The sequence below is a fragment of the Canis lupus genome, chromosome 1, assembly GCF_003254725.2.
Source record: "Canis lupus dingo isolate Sandy chromosome 1, ASM325472v2, whole genome shotgun sequence".
Classification (NCBI taxonomy): domain Eukaryota; kingdom Metazoa; phylum Chordata; class Mammalia; order Carnivora; family Canidae; genus Canis; species Canis lupus.
This window is the reverse complement of record NC_064243.1, coordinates 16,574,791-16,594,034: the sequence shown is the minus strand read 5'-3', so window position 1 is coordinate 16,594,034 and position 19,244 is coordinate 16,574,791. Positions and strand designations below refer to the sequence as shown.

The 19,244-nt window shown below is 46.1% G+C and overlaps 1 protein-coding gene and 1 long non-coding RNA gene across 2 annotated transcripts in view; one reads left to right on the top strand and one right to left on the bottom strand.

Moving 5' to 3' along the window:
- CCBE1 (collagen and calcium binding EGF domains 1) overlaps nucleotides 1-19,244 on the bottom strand; it is a 227,104-nt gene that overhangs the window by 95,694 nt on the left and 112,166 nt on the right. The gene's annotated exons all lie outside the window — the stretch shown is intronic.
- Nucleotides 1-19,244, top strand: part of LOC112644052 (uncharacterized) — a 70,116-nt gene that overhangs the window by 45,722 nt on the left and 5,150 nt on the right. The window contains exon 2 of the long non-coding RNA XR_007410917.1: nucleotides 443-18,714. This is a non-coding gene — a long non-coding RNA (uncharacterized LOC112644052). The remainder of the gene's footprint in view (nucleotides 1-442; nucleotides 18,715-19,244) is intronic.

The following is a 19,244-nucleotide window of genomic DNA, read 5'->3' as shown; positions in this document are numbered from 1 at the left end:
AGTAAAATGGGTTAAGGGAAAGAAGGTTTGTAAAAATACTGCAAATGCCCAAGTGAGAAGTATGTGGAGTTTGAAGCAGGAGGACTCAGACTGCAGTTAGAAAAATGGAGAGGGCGAGAGGGAGGGAGGGAGGGAGCCATTTCCATGATAGAACTCGAAGGACTTGGCAATGACTAATCACTCGTGACCTCAAAGATATTAGAAAAGAACAGCAGATAGAAATCTCAGGAATTTCCATCCATGATAAGAAATCACACATCTCGTTTAGCCCATGGCTTATACACCTGTAGGAAACAGGGTGGTATGGATTAACTGAAACTTGGCAAAAGACACACTTCACACTCTTTTAAAATCCTGGCACCAGAATGTTACCTTTGGGGTTTATCTACATATTTTGACACTCTGCCTACGCAATTCTCTCATTTCCTTCACCTCCCTGCAGAGAAAGTGAGCCCGGATGCCTCACAGGGGAGATCTTGGGAAGCAGGACCTGTGCGTGGGGATACTTCGGAAATCTGGCAATCTCATCCAGAACAGCCAATGCAATCCAGGCAAAGAATCCGGCTGGGATGGGAACAGACCATCCTCACTGGTTTCCCACCTCAAGAAACATCCTCATCTGTGGAAGACTGAATAAGCAAAGGGGATAGCTGTTCCTTCCACTGCCACCTGTGAGATCATACCTGCAGGCGGCTTCTTCCTCTGATGCCAAAAAAACTACGTTTTTTTCCTCCCTCATTTGTAGTCCTGTCCTCCTACCAACCTCTCCCTGGTAAATATTTAGGTCAAAAAGGTCGGCTAGGTCCACAGGAGAGAGGCAGCCACATGCAAGGGGAGGTGGTCCACATGTGGATTTTAAACCCTTTCAACCTCCAGATGGGGACACACACGAAGCATCTTCCTGTGGGGCTTTTCTTAGGAACATCTGGTTAAGCCAAGGAATGGCTAAGATTCACTGAATAGCTCAGGGTACGATTTATTCATCGGTTCATGTTCACCTCCAAGAAACCTTTCAGGTTCGTGAAGTGTCTTAACTGGCAGCTGGTGAGCAGAGCCCTTTGCCAAGGATATACTCTAAGCTCGAGACACAGAAGGGATCTGGGGTATCAGCTTCAAAGACAATGGAAAGAGGCAACCTGGCAACCTCTGACCAGCAGAAAATCTATGATTCTGTGCCTGATAACCAAGATCAGTAAAATCCCCTTTGCAGCTTCCTTCAGGCCAAGGAACAGAAAATTATTCTGCAGATGAGGTTAGGAATGGCATTTAGAAGGGGAGAAATGGGCTGTAACCTCTCTGAGGACACAGACACAAAGCTTGGCTCCTGCAGCTCCCATTAGGGCACTGCACACTCCACTCGTGGGAGAGTTTGCTGTTGCTTTGGGGGTAGTAATGTGTAGGCTAAATGCCTGACAACTAGGTTTTCTGATTGTAATATAAGTGCCTAAAGTCCCTGAAGCACCCATTTCATAGAAACATATTGCCAACTACACAACTGGACAAAGAGCCAAGCCAACCCTCCCATGAAGTTCTCCTTTAGAAAACCCTGGGTAATCTAGATTACTGACCGCTTGAGCGACCCTGCTTTTCCCTTCCCATGCCTTAATTCCCACTGTTATGTTTTAAATTCACCAATGAAGAGTGACCTCCTGAAGCCCTAAGCCCCCACCCTCGACCCTAGTAAATGCAGAATGCCAGATCTGCACTTCCTCTCTTGCTGTGTGGCCTCGGGCATGCCTTGTACCCTCCAGGACTTGCCATAAACCTTGTTTTTTCAAAGTTCCCTGATGGTTGTTGCTGAAGTATGCCTTGAAATCTTAAGAACCACAGGGGCCAGTGTAGCCACAATACTGGCTCAGGGCGGGGAAATGTCTGCGAGGCTCACCACAAGCAGCACAGGCCCAGGTCAGGGCCCCCGAGGCATTCCTAGCCAATAGCATCACTATCGATAGGCTGAGGCCAACACAAAACATTGTTGCCATGACAGCTACTGGATGACAACCTAGCAAGGGGAGAGAACACTCATCCATGTGAAGTAACTAATAACAGGACCAGGCAATGCAGGATTTATACAAGATGACTAGAAGAAATTCAAAGAACAGAAGTGATGGAAGGCTTGAGAAAGTGAAATCCAAGTGAATGGGTAGGGGTGGGGCACACTGGAGAGTCTTTAGGATGAAGGGTCCCCACGAACGAAGGCACAGAAGTCAACAATGAAGGGTAACGGTTTGGCAACGGGCCAGAGCAGAACCAATCGTTTCCATGAGAGGCCATGACAGTGAAAGCATCTGAGACTTTAGAAACCAAACACAGAGGTTCAGATTTCAACTGGAAATGGGAAAATCATGCAGAGTTTTTGGGAGGGAAGGCTGAGGAGTAAGCTGGCTGAGTGGAACCGAGGACCACTGTGGTACTGCAGGCACGTCATAATGACAAGAGGATGGAAGAGAGAAGGATGGCATATTCTGGAAAAAAACAAGAACAGCTTGGGCTGGAAATGGTGGTAGTGGGAAGGAGACACCATTACAGAGCTGAGGCTTTAGGGTTTACCTTGAGAGAATGGCAGAGCTCCTGGCAGAAATTAAAACTGGGAGAGCAAGCTGATTTGGGGGAGAAGGGGACCAACTTGGTTTTCAAGATGTCAACCGAAACTCCCAATTGACATGTCCTACTGGCAATACTAGAAGGGATGGCCCCAGCAGGAAGGACAGGTTTGAGGGTGATGCTAGGGCATCACCAGAGGAGCCACAGGAACAGAGTTGCTTAAATTAGCATGAAAACCAAAAAGATGACATCAAAGGGCCTCACCTCACAGCTCATCAAAAGCACTAACTGGAGGGTATTATGCTGAGTGAAATAAGCCAATCGGAGAAGGACAAACATTATATGGTCTCATTCATTTGGGGAATATAAGAATTAGTGAAAGGGAATAAAGGGAAAGGAGAGAAAATGAGTGAAAATATCAGTGAGGGTGACAAAACATCAGAGACACCTAACTCTGGGAAACGAACAAGGGGCAGTGGAAAGGGAGGTGGGCAGGGGGTTGGGGTGACTGGGTGGTGGGCACTGAGGGGGGCACTTGGCGGGATGAGCACTGGGTGTTATGGTATATGCTGGCAAATTGAACTCCAATAAAATTTTTTTTTAAAAAAAGCACTAATAGGTCATGGGCCACACACCTGATAAACATTTCAAAACATGAAAAGTATCTGCTTCCAATTATGGTCTAAGCGCTAGAAGTACTTGTGGCTATTCTTCACAACATGGCTGAGACTGCGATGGTGATCACGTACAGTGAGATATCCAGGGGCCCCTGTCACCCACCCCCAAACTGCACAGGCCAAGCGTGGAGTGCCCAGGAACATGCCAACAGAAGCAGTGCCAGGACCTGGGAGGAGATCTCTGATCATTCTGCTCCTGCGGGGAAGGATAACATGACTGAAATACAAGCCCTGGACATCTCGGCAGCGATTTTGAAGACTTGTACTTTCATACACTGTACTTTTTATTTTCCCTGAACATGAAGAAAGACGGCTGCCTTCCTGCTGTGCCCTCCCACAGCGGGAGCAGACTGTGCAAGCGAGCGCTCTCGTCTCTTCTCATGAGGGCATTCATCTCATTCGTGAGGGCTCTATACTACCAATACCACCTACCGCCATCCCATTGGGGGCTAGGACTTCAACACATCAAATTTTTGGGAGAACACAAACATTCAGTCCCTAACAGCATCAAGAAAACATATGGGCTTCCAGTTATGGAATGAATAAGTCACAGGGATAAGAGGCCCAGCTTAAAGAATATACTCAATGACATCCTAATAGTCTCTTGGGACAGATAGTGGCTACACTTGCGGTGAACACAGCATAGCATATAAACTTGTTGAGTCACTATGTTGAAGGCCCGAAAGTAATGTAACATCATGTGTCAGCTACACTCAAAAGAAAACCAAACAGAAACAACAATAAAAAACTTAGGAAGAATGCTTTGATTTTTTTTTGTCTATAGAGAAGGAGGGGCATGGCTAGGTAACTGCTAAGATTCCTTTCAGATCTGGCAAGGAACAATCCATAAGAGACAAAAATCCCAGGAAACTCTTCAGATTAACCTCAGATAGGGCAAATCAGCTGCTAGCACAAGAAATGAAATCGTGCACCAACAAAACCTAAAATAATCCACACTTTAAAACAGCAGCATCTGATTCAAATACAGCAGTGTCCAGAAATGTAACACTGGTGAAAATCATCACGGTGAACGTAGACTTCTAACTAAGCTAGTCTCTTATTAATCTACCATCCCCAAAAGCATTCCAGCAAAAGACGCCAAAGAACCGCAGTTTGAAGGAGCAAACGGGACCAATGGGCATCCGTGGAGCAAACCGATTGAAAAGCTGGGACTATCTGATCTTGCTGATTGGGGCTGACTTTAACAAATAGACTATCTGGTGCACCTGGGCCCAAGGTAGCCTCTGCTAACCAGCTGTGTAAGCCCTTGGGACACCGGGTATCATACCTCCATCTGCCCTGCTGCCTTTTGTCACCAATTGGGTGAATGCAGTGATGGAGAACTCAGGACAGCAGATGACCAAGGCAGGCCAGCAGCCAACAGCACTGCAGTGATAGTGTCTGGTCAGGCTATAGCATGGCCCTAGTGCAGCTCGTGGCCGATAATTACTTATGCTCTACACTTCACTCCACGCTGGGCGTGGCCAGCAGAGAACTTGATTCTTCCCCATGAGCATGGGGGGAAAAGACACCACCAGCATGACACAGAGAGCCCACTCACTTTGCAGAGTCTGCTCCCAATTATTCTCCCCGTTGTACAGAGAAGCATGCTATTGTCTCAAAGATAATTTGCCCAAAGAAACAACTGAGGAACTTCCCTGTGCCACATGGCTGTCAACCAGCCGTATGACTTCCTAAGGAGCCCACTGGGATGACGGCTCTATTGGAAGGGGTGCTTCCATGAATCCTTCAAAAGCATCTCTTGGTCTGATCCTGTTGCTTATCTACTCCCAGCTTTAGCTCGTCTACACGACAGCTACCTGGAAGCTGTGAAACCACTCAAAGTGGGCAAACACCCAGGCCAGCAGCACAGCATCAGGTGGCCTCTTGGTAGACAGACTTCCTCTAATTCGAAGGGTCAGCAAACTATGATCCATTGACCAAATCTGGCCTGCCACTCATTTTTGTAAATAAAATTTTACTGGAACAGAGCTATGCTCACTTGTTTACATATTCCTATAACTGACTTCAAGTTAAAAGGCAGAATTGGGTAGTTGTGATAGAGACCATATGGCTGCAAAGACGAACGTACTAACTGGCCCTTTATAGAAAAAGTTCCCTGAACTCTCATTGGTGGCCTCCTTAGAAGGGCCCTCACCCGTAAGACTTCATAAGCTTCAGACCACTAAGCTCTGCAGTGGGCTGACTGCTTGGTAAATCTTTTCATGAACTGGAACGGACTAAGAAAGCCCTTCTCTGAAAAGGCCTGTGCCTCCGAGGAGTTTTGCCTGCCCGAGCCCCAGGCCAGAATATTAGCTGAAGAATCCTGTGAGCTCAAGAATTCTGCTCCTAAGAAATAGGTGACTCATTCTCTGAAAGTGTTTTTGGAAAACACTTCCTAATGAATAAATACAGAAACATACTTAAAAATTGTGTTTTAACTAGTCTTTATCATCATCAGCTTATAAGCAACTAAGTCCTTGACATTTCCTGAAATTAAGGACTTGTTCTCTTAAGTGGAACAGTTTTTGACACAGACGTGCAATGGATAATTTGAGATCACAAAGACTTAGTTCAGATCATGACTCTACCACCTATTGCCTCTACCACCCTTGGACAAGTTCCTTAATGTTCCTGATCCTCGATTTCTTCATCTGTATAGTGATGTAGCAGTTCTCAGTTGCTATGCAACAACTCTCCCCAGAACTCAGTGGCTTCAAACAATCACCATGTGTCTAACCATCATTCTCCACTGGAGCCAGGCTCCGCTGGGCATTCTTGCCTTGGCTCATGCCTACAGCTGCTGTCATTTGGCAGCTGGCCTAGAGCCGGAGGGTATGAGAAGGACCCACTCACAAGGCTAGTGCCTCAGCACCGGCTGTCATCTGGGCCCCTATCTCACCAGGGGCCTGTCATCATTTAGTCAGGATAGACCCGAGTTCCTTACGCAGAGACAGGAACATTCCAAGAGAAAGGCAGGAGCTGTTCTGCCTCTGATGGCAGAGGCTGCGGAACTTGCACATTATCACTCTGTCACATTCTATTGGCCAGAGGACGCCATGAGAGGTGCAGAAATGGACTCCACCTTTTGGTGAAAAGAGCTGCAAAATACCATAGCTATGTGTCCCCCAGGATGTTCATGCCTTCGGGTTTGCTGCGATCTGGAGGTGACACATGTAGAATGTTTCATCAGAGGGTCAAGTTCATGAACCAGTGGGGCCCAGAGAACGTACGTCTCTTCATTGAGCTTTTGGCAAGTCTGTCTTAAAGACATTCCTCCTACGAATGTGCATCCTGATGTTATCAGTGCCCGGAGCCAATCTGACAACTCCTTGTGCTTCACTCTCCTAAGTATCCATTTGCTCACTTAATTCGAAAGAAATGTACCTCAAAGTTGGCAATACTTCTAACAATAGTTTTTCTACCAGGAAAAAAAAAATGAAAGCTGAAAAACTAAAAGATGACTTCATTCTGGGAAATTGTCTAAATCAAAAAGGAAACTACCTGGTCAAACTCATTTAGTATCACAATAAATAATGCTAAGTGGCAGCCTATGGAAAATGGGGTGTACGTCACTTGCCTCTGTAGTGAAAGGATCCATATACTCATTCTGGGACCAAAAAAAATCACTGTGTATGTTTTTCTTTTTTCTTTCTTCTCTTTAGAGAGGGAGGGGGGAGAGAGAATCCCAAGCAGGCTCCACGCCCATCATGGAGTCCATCTCGAGGCTCCACCTTACAACCCTGAGATCACGACCTGAGTCAAAACCAAGAGCTGGATGCTTAACTGACTGAGCCACCCAGGTGCCTCACTGTATATGCTCTTGAAATGAGTGTTTAGGCTTTAGGTTTGGTTAAAGGAGTATTCCTCCCTTGAGCCGAAGCTGGGCCTTCCCCTGATTATGTAATTGGCCCACGTGTCCAGCCATACAAAGATAAAACAGTAACTGGAGAGATATGGAGGAAATGGAACAGTGGGCTCCCAGCAGCACGACTACACCCACACAGCCTCTTGTAGAAGACTGTCCCCTGTGTGCCGGAGCTAGCCAAAGCTGGTACCATCAGAGGGTTGACCATTCTAACCCTGAAGCTGATAAAAGACAGCAAAGTCCTGGATAAATGAGAGACGATTTTAAGCTCTTCTTGTTCTCATCTGAAGCCAAAGAGTCTAACTGTAGGGACAGAGTCTCTAATCACAGGCAGGACTCCGAGAAGGGGTGACAGGGCGCTGTGGTTCAACCGATGCCACGGTCTCACCTTACGCCACCACAGACCTCAGAGGCATAGAGGACCTGCTTGATGGAGGAGTAAACTGAGGCCCAGAGAGGCCATTATGTTCAACTGTAGTGATTGCTACACACACTTGGCTACTGCACAAACCAGGCATATGCAGCCCAGATGCGGTGACGGCCTCACCTTGGAATCTGCAGATGGGCTTCCAGGCCATGGGTGGGTATGGAGTCATAGCTGCTGAGAAATGCTGTTGGACAGTTTCAGTAGCACACTCAAACCACTAAAATCCTTTCTGTCCCTGTGGCAAAGGGGAGAAATTTTGGGGTAAAATCCAAACCAGCCATGATACTTCCCATTAGGGAAAAGTACATTTTTTAGGTGGGCAGGTACTGCCTCGTAAAGTCTCCTACTAGGGAGCCAGGAACCCTGAGAAGTGGAGGTGAAATGCCATCACTCTGATTTCAGTAACCTGGGTCTGCTCCAGACACCCAAGCTGCTCCTCCAGCACTGTGGCCCGCCACTACCATGGTGACTCCCAGGAGAAGGGGTAATCCCTCTAGTCCTGGAATTGGAAATAAAATATGTCTGGTGTTGCAAAGCACAGTCAATGATGGGAGGAGCTTTCTATTTCCCTTCAGACTTTAGATGAGGCGCTGCTGTAGACAACTAGCATCTAGGAGAGCACCCAGTTATTGATCAGTGTTCAAGAAGAAGACTGTACATGTTTGCAGATTGGAAGCTTGACCTGGAATGAAGGACTTAGGGAGTGATGCTGGTTTATAATTCTTAGAATCTGCTTACATCTGATTTTAAGAATGTAAATCCAGTTTGTCACACTTGATCATACCTGTGTGCGTGTGGGCTCCATTACATATGATCTTCTACATGACGGTTTGGCTTAAAACACATCATCCGGCACAAAAACTTCATGATTTCACTGTGGACCAGTGGTCCTATGAGCAACCAAAATACCTCTATTGCACTGATCAAGTTTAGGTCTTTGCCACTTTCCTTTGGGTCGCTAAAATGGCCAACTCTTAAGCACTCCAAAGTTAGACCTGGCAAAATCTCTTCCCTCCCTCTCACATTGGGGATTTTATGAGAGAAGGTGTTCCACAGTTCAGCAGGGATCCTGGCCCTTTTCTGTCCTGGCCCAGTCACTATCTGGAAATGCACTCACAATGAAGCAGGACCACAGGCCTCCAACCAAATGCCCCACTGTTTGGAGAGAATAAAGTAGCTTTGAGGCTGGAATAGGAAATCAGAGTGCCAAATTCTAGTTCCCTGCCAGTAACCAGCAGAGACCTTAATTAAGTCAGGCATTGATTTAAAGTTATCTGTATAATGACACAGCTGGAGGACGTAATTTCTTAGATTTCCTTGGCTGTGACACTCATTTTATTCTTTCAGAGCCAACTTAACTGACACACATGTATTCTTCATCTTTTAACATATAAATGGTAAATGTGACCCATTCTGCTCTAATGGGAAAGATAGCAATAAGTGGTTTCAGATTCTAAAACTTATTCTTGAAACAGTTTATTTTAAAAATCCTTCTAGAACTGTTGATAACCCAATACTCAAAGGTAAAAGACTAAGTTTAAACAAACATATGGGTCCTTGGCCTTTTTTTCTCTTGGGAGGTGGAGCTGAATTTGATGGTAAATTTAATAGGTATGTTACAGTCGCTCAAAACCGTGCAAGTAGCCCATGACCTACAGCTCGAGCTCTGTAGTCTCTCCTGTTTGTCAAAACAGGTGATGCTCAGCCTCTGCTCCAAAAGCCCAGGTCCAATGTCCTCATTCAAAAGTCTGGCTCTTTTGCCAGCTCCTTGGGTTTCTATTTCAGAAAGATTAATATGATTGAGGTCACTTTATTTGCCATAGGAGGAGTTATGGCACTAAGTTACAATAGAAGTCTTCGGTTCCACTCACAATGTTCAAAAGTTGAAAGAAATGCTGCTGGACCACATGCAAATGCCAATGACCTGGAGTCATTCTTTATATTGTATTACATGAAGGGAAGTCAGTGTTAGAGTCACAGCTCACACTTCCTGAAGAAACAGACCAACTCCATCTGTTATAAATGAAGGAAGTCCTGTCTTGGCAGTAAAACCATAGCTCTGGAGTTGGGGGGTGTCACAGAAAGTGCCAGAGGGAAGCTTTGCAGCCTGCAGCCTTGACAATGAAATGCACTTTCTACATATATCGGGATATTCAGTTTCTCATCTTCAGGGTTTGCTCAGAAGCAGGGTACCCAGGTCTCAGCTCTGCAAGCTCGTTGGTAGGCTATTCCGTTCAGGGACCTCAGCCCCTCCTTCTCTGATACCCAGCTTCCTGTGTGGTGACCACCTTGAATGACATCTCAGGGGACCTACCTGTCATGGCTTCAGTGTGGACTACTTTGGGAAATGCATGAAATAAGATAGGTGTCGTGTCCTCAGAGCCCTTGAGATCTCAGCAGGGCCAAATCCCAGCTGTGGACAAGCCCCAGGAGTATTCAAGGCCCAGCTGTGTTCTGTCTTCCAGGAACGATTAATTTGGAGGACGTGATGGAGTGCAGAGCATGAAGGGTCCTCAGAGCAGTAGGGCAGGAGAAAGCGACCTGCAGTAACATTGCCTCCCCAGCATTCCTTCCTGGAGATGATTAATGGAAGCCCTGGGAGTGACCTTAATCAAATGTGCTATAATTACTTATTGAATGTGACCCAGCTGCAGAAGACAAAGGTTTATGCAACATTAAAGGCAGCTGGAGACAGCTATGACAATGACCTTGTATGTTGGAATTTAATTAAAACGCTCCTTTCTGCTCACAGAACCAGCCATTTTTAGCAGTGTAAGGATATAATCAGTGCTGACATTATTTGATCAATACATCATCATAGTAACTTCAACCCACACTGAGTTTTTTTCCCTTTTTGTTTGTTTCACGGAAGTAGTATTCAAGGAAAGAGGTATTCCATGGAAGTCCATTTTATGGCTAGGTTAAAACAAAGATAAAAGTGTTTGTATTGTTTTATGGGAATATTTATGTTTTCAGACTCTGCTGCCTTCATTCTCGCTGCATCAGCTGAGCTAAGCTGGGACTGTGTTCCCTTGAATTCTTGGTCCTGCACAGTTTTATAGGAACACTGGTTGCCAGTAACAGTGTTCCATTGGGAAGGTGGAGCACAGTAGCTGCCATGCTTTGCATGCCACGGTCATCGGAGGGCACTGGGTGCTGCTGCAGCTCATGGGCATCAGCTGGGCACCCACTTCCATCCACCTGTGTTGTGTCCTGGACCAGCTCCTCCCTCAGGGAGTGAGGAAGGCACATCTTGCACGTTGGAAGTCTAGAAGCAGCAGGAGACAGATCCTAGCTCATCCCTGCTCTTCTTCACTTCATTTCTATCTCTGCTTGTGATGCCAGCCCCATAGCCTCCAGGCTCAGCACCAGATACAGAAGTGACAGCTTTACAGAGACCATCTCACCAGCACCCACAGGTGTGGACAGAATGCCAGTGCTTCTCTAACTCCCTTATACACAGATCTTTACTAAACTTTATATGGATATGAAACTGAAGGGTTTTATGACCATGTCATTATCATGACCACTTCACGTCAAAGATGAGAAAATTTCAGGAAGAAAAACTCTCAAAAAGTCTCCCAAGGAAGAGTGGAAGATAGCTCTCTATTTGGTGACTCAGGTGCATCTGTGTTCCATTTTCTAAGGGACTTCCAATGCAACTTTTATGGTCAAAACTTTTTATAGCGTATTTATGTATATATTATGATATTGTTGTAGGAAGAATATGAACACCCAACCCATAGGAAGCCAATCCATGGGGTAAACCAGGAACCAATCTGTATCTCCCTTTTCAGAATACCAGAAAACTTAGAAATGTAAATAGGATAGAATGGAGAGGAGAGTGGCCTTGTCCCATCACGGGAAAATTCACACATTTTCAGATAGGCAAGAGAATCAACCAGATACAGACAGAAGCAGGGACAAGACCCTGTGGCCCCAGAGTGATGGAGAGAAGGCAGCAGTGTGGGCCTGAAGACTTGCCACTTTCCAAGGACCCAGACTACTTCCTACAACTTCATTTCCAAGGCAGCCCCCTGATCTTTGCAATAAAACTGCTTTCTACTTGTGCTACTTGGCCATCTGCTTCCTACAGCCAGATGAGCATGGACCAGAACCCAGTTGTTTCCCCATCCACATTGTGGCCTCTCTAGTTGCCGCTCAGCCCCTGGCCCATGCCAGCTCTGGTTCCTGGTACCGCAGAGAACTCAGCTGTCTCTACTTCAGTGAAGGCTTTCACTCTGAAAGGTCACACATCTCTGGGTACCGTCATCCGTGTCACCACTGAGCCTGCAGTGAAGTCTTCCTGGATGTTTCAATCTAGTCTGGGCTGTGTTGTTTCTGCTTCCCTTACTGAGCAACAGGGTTCAAGGAAGGAGGCTTTCCATATGTATTGAGTTTAAGGATTGCTTAAGCTTCAAACAAAAACTGTTGGCATATTTCTAAGAATATTTACATACTTTCATTCTCTGGTGCATCTGTGTCCATGATTAGGCCAGTGTGGTGGTGGAGGAGAGGTCCCTCAGCCCCACTGGGGGGTGGAGGTTAAGGCACCAGAGCCACAGGTGGTCACTGCAGAAATACATGCCCAACAACACAAAATGCTACTCTGTCCTGCATCCAGTATAAAACCCCAACCACACCTGGGAGTGAGCTGGAGAGAGAGGGAGAGAAGGAGAGGGAGTGTGTGTGTTGGGAGGAAGGAGACAACTAGTTTGCTACAATATGATCAGCTGTTTCTAATTTTTTTCCATACTACTTGTCTGCCAGTTGTGCATTCATTTGGCCATCTGGCCAACACTCATAAGCAAACAATTGGTAGCAAGGATCAAGGGTTTCTAAAAAATACATAGGAAATAAATACAATTGAGAAAATTCTGCTATACCTTTTCTTTTTTTCCCCCATGAGCTAGGTAAGTAATGCCACTATTTGATTTTGGCTGTGGAGCTCCTCGACTGACTCAAAGAGGACAGGGCCGTGAGCATCACTGGATCTCACAGGTGAGGCCCTTTCTGGTTTAAGCAAGCCGACTCTGATGGATGTTTGGAAGCTGAGCTCCCTTGGCTTTGATTTAGCCACTAAATCTCTGTTGAACATCTACTAGGCACACAGAATTCTCATGTTGTTTTTGGTCTTAACAAAAGGGTTTAAAATTCATGAGTTGGTAAAACACGTGTGCCAGTTGCACAATGGCACAAGGCTGTTCATGACCATAACCCCAAGTCAGTGGTGGCTCAGTGTCTAGAAAAGAAATAGCACTGGCTGGGCAATTTGGGGCAGACAAGGTGATAAACAGGTCTGAGCCTGTGAAAAAGGAATTAGCTTCTGGAGTAAAGAACCCAGGTGGGCTATATTGGAGAGTTCCAGAAGGCCGGGTAAACAGGGGTGTGCTAACATCAAAAGCAGGACAAACCTGACCTGGATGGATGATCCCCTAAGAGCATCCTGACTTTAGGAGCCACACAGACAATGCTTACAACAATCAGTAGGTCCCATCTTCATTTACTCTGAATTCTTCAAACAGTTGCCTTTTGAAAAGGTTTCGTCACTTTTATTTTTTAAAAAAGATTTTACTTATTTATTCATGAGGCACACAGAGAGACAGAGACACCGCAGAGAAAGAAGCAGGCTTCCTACGGGGAGCCTGATGCGGGACTTGATCCCAGGACCCCGGGATCACGCCCTGAGCCAAAGGCAGACATTCAACCACTGAGCCACCCAGGTGCCCCAAAAGGTTTCATTTTTAAATACAACTACAGTACAAAGTCATTTAAAATTCAAACTTAATAGAAACACATAATGGAAGAAGCTAAATTCTCCTCAATCCTATCCAGCAGGGACCGTGATTCACTTGCTCTTATTTTCCCAACGTTCTATTTTCAACGCACAGACTAACGGAATTGATTTATAAATAGAGAAATGAGGTACTATAATGCATACACTCCCTGTGTTTTCACTTAGTATACATTTTCTGACATCAGTGCATACAGACTACTGCATTGGTATTCATTGTATGGACAGATCATGTTTATTTAACCATCTTTACACATTGCTATAGCTCTGGCCCATTTCCAATGTTCTCATTTAAAAAGGACAATGTTTCCAGCACTTCCTTTGTAGCCTTCATAGGGTACCTATTTTTTACCAACAGTCTCACTAACTACATCATGGCATCTTTGGAGCCTCCAAAGATGCTTCCTCCATGACACTCAGCTTCCCACCTGGCGAGCATATCAAATCCTATGGTTGGAATGAAGGGCAATGAACACGAGGCCATTCGAAGTTAACAAAGAGGAGAAACCAGGGACCATCAGAAAGGTTTTGCCTTCAAGAACCCAAGAACAAAGTGATAAGACCCCAGGCTAGGTCCGCGGTGCTGAAAATAGGAAGCAAAGAACATGCCTCGGGGTGATTTAAAGGCAGATAACAAGGGGACCTCCACATAGGGGTTCCATTGTCCGTCACATGAATCACGGCTAAACCAGCAAACATGATGGCTTCAATAATCCAGCGTGATCACCGCAACAGAACTGAAAAATTAGCTTTGTTCCCCATGTTCATGACAGGGCTGGCTGCCAGGCCTCCAGAGAGAGGGGAGCCAGGTCGGAGGTTAGAGATCCACCAGAGAGAGAAAGAAGTGGGGTCTAGCAGGTTGAGGTGGGGGCTCTCTCAGGCTGCCTCTGCTGGTCAAGATGCAGGGAGGTAGGAGGCAGGAGGGGAGTAGAGCAGAGGAGGGGGAAGGTTGGGAATTAGTCAGGTAAGAGGTAGGTCAGATTTCCAGGAAGTCTGTCTGCTTTGTTCAGAATAAGATCCCAGCCAATGGCGCAGGCTGAGGGTGAGGGGTGTGAGACCCAGTCCCCACGGAGAAGAGGCCAGAAGGATTGCCAAGAGCCTTGTCGGGGCAGGCTGGACCTTGGCATTTGCAATGTAATCTACGTTCTGGACCCAAACCAGGGTACATCAGGGAGGTTCGGGGGCCTGAAATCAGGGTCAGGCTGAGACTGTAGCCAAGCAGGCTGCATCATCTGTCAGCCAGTGTCAGCTGAGAGTGGGGCCCTTGTTCAGAAATCAGGAGTTCTCAAGATGGTGACAGCAGAGCATTCAGCTACACACGGGGCCCTTCTGAGTGTGGGGTCCTGTGCATTCACAGAGGGTGAGGCCAACCCTGCCAGTTCAAGGAGGATAGACACCCCCCCAACCCTGCAGCCTAGAGGGGAAAGCGGGCTGTCAATACTTTTTTTTAACAGCACAAAGATCCTGGCAGCACAGGATTTTTTAAGAGCACAAATAAACTTTTCTCCCCCAAGTGGATTGCAAAATCCAGCTCCATGTATAAAACAGTCAAAGGCAGAGCTTTTCAGGCTGCTGCTTCAGGACCCCCGTCAGTTGTCACACCACAAGGACTCCGAAGTCACTACCTGGGGCCCGTGCACAGCAGCAGGCTCAGCTTTCAGGCTGCGGGAGGCTCTACTGTGCTCCTTGATAGAACGTGCCCCAGAGGAGGACTCGGAGAGCAAAAGGCCCAGGACACACCAAGTGCCACAGAAGCAGCAAACCATTCCATCCACAGAGGGTTTGCTCACATACAATTCCTCTCCCAGCACCAGTCACAACACCTCTGTTTTCCTTATAAAAAAAATCATGCACTTGACTCTTAGGACCATTTTGCAAGCAAGTTTCCAGGACGGGCTGGGTCAGGGGGAGTGAGGGAGCACTTTGACGTTGGACGGGTCTGCCTAAAGCTCACATGCATAACTGGCTAGTATTCCCTCATTAAACTTGTCTTTGGAAGCGTTGTAAAATTTAAGCAAAGACAGAAAATGAACCTAAAAGGATGGAAAGAACACCATTAAACAAGTGTAACTTTATACAGACAGTTACATCTTAGTACAGGCTCTGCGGGCGTGTGTTTGGAAAAAGCCCCATGCGGGGCGCCTGGGTGGCTCAGCCGGTTAAGCATCTGCCTCTGGCTCAGGTCATGATCTCAGGGTCCTGGGATTGAGCCCCAGAGTCGGGTTCTTTGCTCCGCAGGGAGCCTGCTTCTCCCCCTCCCTCGTGCTCTCTCAGTCACTATCTCTGTCTCTCTCAAATAAATAAAATTGTAAAAAAAAAAAAAAAAAAAAAAAAAAAAGGCAGTACCCCATAACAGAGTAGGAAAGAGGCACCCGTGCTGAGAAGGGAACTTTCTGCTCTTCTGTGCGCTGCCAAAGATCCCAAAGCTGATGCTGCTAAATCTTATCTGAACGTATTAATAGGATCCCTAAATTCTCTTATTAAGAAACACCATCACTGACGTTATGACTGGTTAACATTTTCCTCTTAAGAAATATCACTCCCACTGCTTTTTTTTTTTCTTCTCTCTCTCTCCAAGAAAAAAAAATGATGGCTGCTTCCTGGAATGTCTAGCTACCAAAAAAAAAAAAATCTTTAAAGCCTTATAAGACATTAAGACTAAAGATGAAAGTCAGGGTGAAATGAGCAATTAAGATAAACTAAGTGTTTTTTTTTTTCTTGTGCAGACAGGCCTCCTAGGCCTACCACATCACCACCACAAATCACGCAGCAAATTGTTTCCTCGCTATCTGTAATGTGAAGAGTCTCTTCCCATTATCTCCTTCTGGCTTCACTGAAGGATGGGAGACACATTCTCTTTCATGGGCTACTTTATTTCGTGAGACACTGCTTGCTGGTGTGAATCTTGGAGGACACCACTCTTCAGGTAGCTCATGGGAAACACAACGGAGAGGTCGGTAGGGAAGCAAATGGAGATGATGTTTCTTCCTCGACTTCACCCTCTGACCATTCTAAGCTGCTAAGTGGATCCTGTGATAATACAGTGATTCTGCGGGCGACCAAGGCCTCTGCTGGGAACGGATGCCCCCCTTCTTGGTGTATTTTTTTCCAGGGCCGATGTCCTACGGTCTGCTGAGAATGGTCTGAAGTACATCTAAGATTGGCCAACAGTGTGACTTTGTACAACAACAAGACTGTTCTGACACGATAAAAGTCATTGTCAATAATGTGCAGATTCAAAGCAGCGGCTCCAGGTTTGAGCGCTAGACTCATATTTCATGCACCAGGGCAGGGAACCAACACATCCCTTTCTTCATGTTATTTTTAAATGGCATAGTTTTCCAAAAATTTTTAACTTGTTTTGAACTTTTAATTTTTGTCTATTTATTCACAGGCTATTAAAATATTGCTGTTGTGGCTATTTTTCTAATTTTTGCAATCCGAATGCACATAGGAAAAGAACCGCAGCAAAGAAAATCCTTCTTGGGGGGGCCAGAGTGAGTCCCCACAGGGGTCCTTCCAGCGCTTTCCAAACCTGAACCTTCCTGTATTAGCTCAGGCAGCCGTAACAAAATCCCACAGGCTGGGTGGCTTAAACAACAGATTTGTTTTCTGTTAAGTCCAAGCTCAGGAGGCCAGCTGGGTTGGTGTCCGGTGAGGACTCTGTCCTCGGGTTGCAGATGGCAGCCTTCTGTGTCCTCACATGGCTTTTCTTTTTGGCCATGGATGAAGAGAGCGAGGACACACAGTCGAGCTCTCTGGGGTCTCTTCCTACAAAGACACTAATCCGACTGGATCAGAACTTTACCTTTATGACTTCATGTAACTTATTTGTCCCTCATAAAGGCCCTTTCTCCAGATAGTGTCACACTGGGGGGCTGGGGCTTCAACACATGAATTTTTGGGGTGGGACATAATCAGTCCACATGACCACCTTCTAATCGTGACATCTCAAATGATCTGGTAGGAACAGAAGGCCAAGATTTTCTGCAGACAATGTTAAATTCTGCTCTGCTGTCGGGATGCCTGGGTGGCTCAAAAGTTGAGCGTCGGCCTTCAGCTCAGGGCATGATCTCGGGACTCAGGATCGAGTCTCGCATTTGGCTCCCTGTGACGAGCCTGCCTCTCCCTCTACCTGTGTCTCTGCCTGTCTCTCATAAATACATCTTAAAAAAAATCTTTAAAAAAATTCTGCTCTATCAAAATGCTATCTGTTCACAGCTATTCAGTTGGTTTATAAAGAGATTTGATCCAAAATTCTGCCTCTACTCTGTCCAATGATGGATTAATGCCAGGCTGTGCAATGGGAACAGTACAGCCAGAGGGGTGGGTGGGTATTTCAACAGAGGTGTGACTGGAAATGAACAGCGTGTCTTGTCTCCCGAAAGACTTCTTGAAAGGAACTAGCACAGAGTGTCTGCGAGCCGTCTTTGGAGCTCCTCTTTTTTGCTAGCTGGCCTCCAACAAAATCAGCCAATCGACTACTTTTCTTCTCAGAAGGGTTGCAAGAGAATCTCTACTAATGAAAGCCTTTCAACCTCTCCCCTTCCTGACCATGAGAATGAAGGAGAAGTCTGCTAAACTGAAGTGACCAGAAACCAGTCTTCCAGAAGCCAGGCAACATCTGGTTTGTCTACCTGCCCAGAAAAATTAAGTAGCAACTTACCATCACCACAATCAGGATCAACGCATAAGGGAGAGGAACCACCAAATATACTGGGGACGTGAGCCCATGCAGAAAGGGGGACAAAACATTACAACAAGGCCAAGCTGCTATCTGAAACAGACTATGTACTGGGTGGGCAGGGCTTTGAAAAGTCAGGCTTCTGAGGTAGGCCAGAACTTAAAACAGTCTACAATGAGTTTTTGATCAGGGGAGCACAATGGCATTTAAGGAAGAAGCATCCGGGCTGCTGGCTGTAACATTTCTGGCCTCTGCAAGGGCTTTGCGTATATTCTCTTGGATTCAACTCAAGCCTCACATGAGCAAGAATAGTTGCTAGGGCAGGCACCTGGAGATCACCAGCCAAAGAGGAGGAGTCCTGTGTGACGTCAGCAGGGCAGTGACCTCACAGAAAATGAAAGGAAAGTTGCCTTCAGGGACGTGCTAGGGGAGCCAGGACCTCCCAGGGGCCCAGGGAGGCTCATCAACAGTGGTGTTCAAAGTGTTCTGTGCATGAGGCTTTCAGAAAGGACAAAGGGCAGAACTGCTGCTGGGCAGGGGAATCAGAGCAGATACCAGCACACCAGCTCTGAGAAAGCTGCCCACCAACCGGGATGAAAACTGAGGCATCAGAGCTTCTGTCATTCATGTGGTCCCCAGCAGTGCTGTGGGCCCAGATCCCACAAAGGGGGTCCTTCAGCTGGAAGCCATATTGCTTCAATTTCATGCTCCATCAGAGGGGTAAGTTGACTGTTGGGTTGGAATGTATGAGCTTGAGTCAGAAATTCACCCTACCACTTCTGATTATAACAACAGTCATCAAACTCCAAAAGTAAAGCATGTTTTTCTTCTTTTTGCTCAGCAATGGAGCAAGCCAAGATGATTTCCTTTCAGAGGTCAGCTTTCTAAGGCTTCCTAAGGGCATGAGGAAAGGTTGAGGCATGTGGCACATCATATGTTGCTTTGCTGCATTATCATGACTCATATGTAGTTTGTTTTTTTAAAAAATAAATTGTATGGTCTTTTTGGTGATGGTGTTTTTTTCTTCATCTATACAGTAGTCCCATTAAATAGTAAGATAAATGAATAGGCGGATATAGATGAGTAACATGGAAAATAGGTAGAAATACCTTCAACTTATAATAATAAGATTGATTTAATCTATTATCTCTGATATAGAAGAGTGACTCTCAATGTATGGTCCTGCCCTGAGAAATTGCTGGAAATGCCATTTGTTAGGCCAAACCCCAGATCTACTGAATCAAACTCAG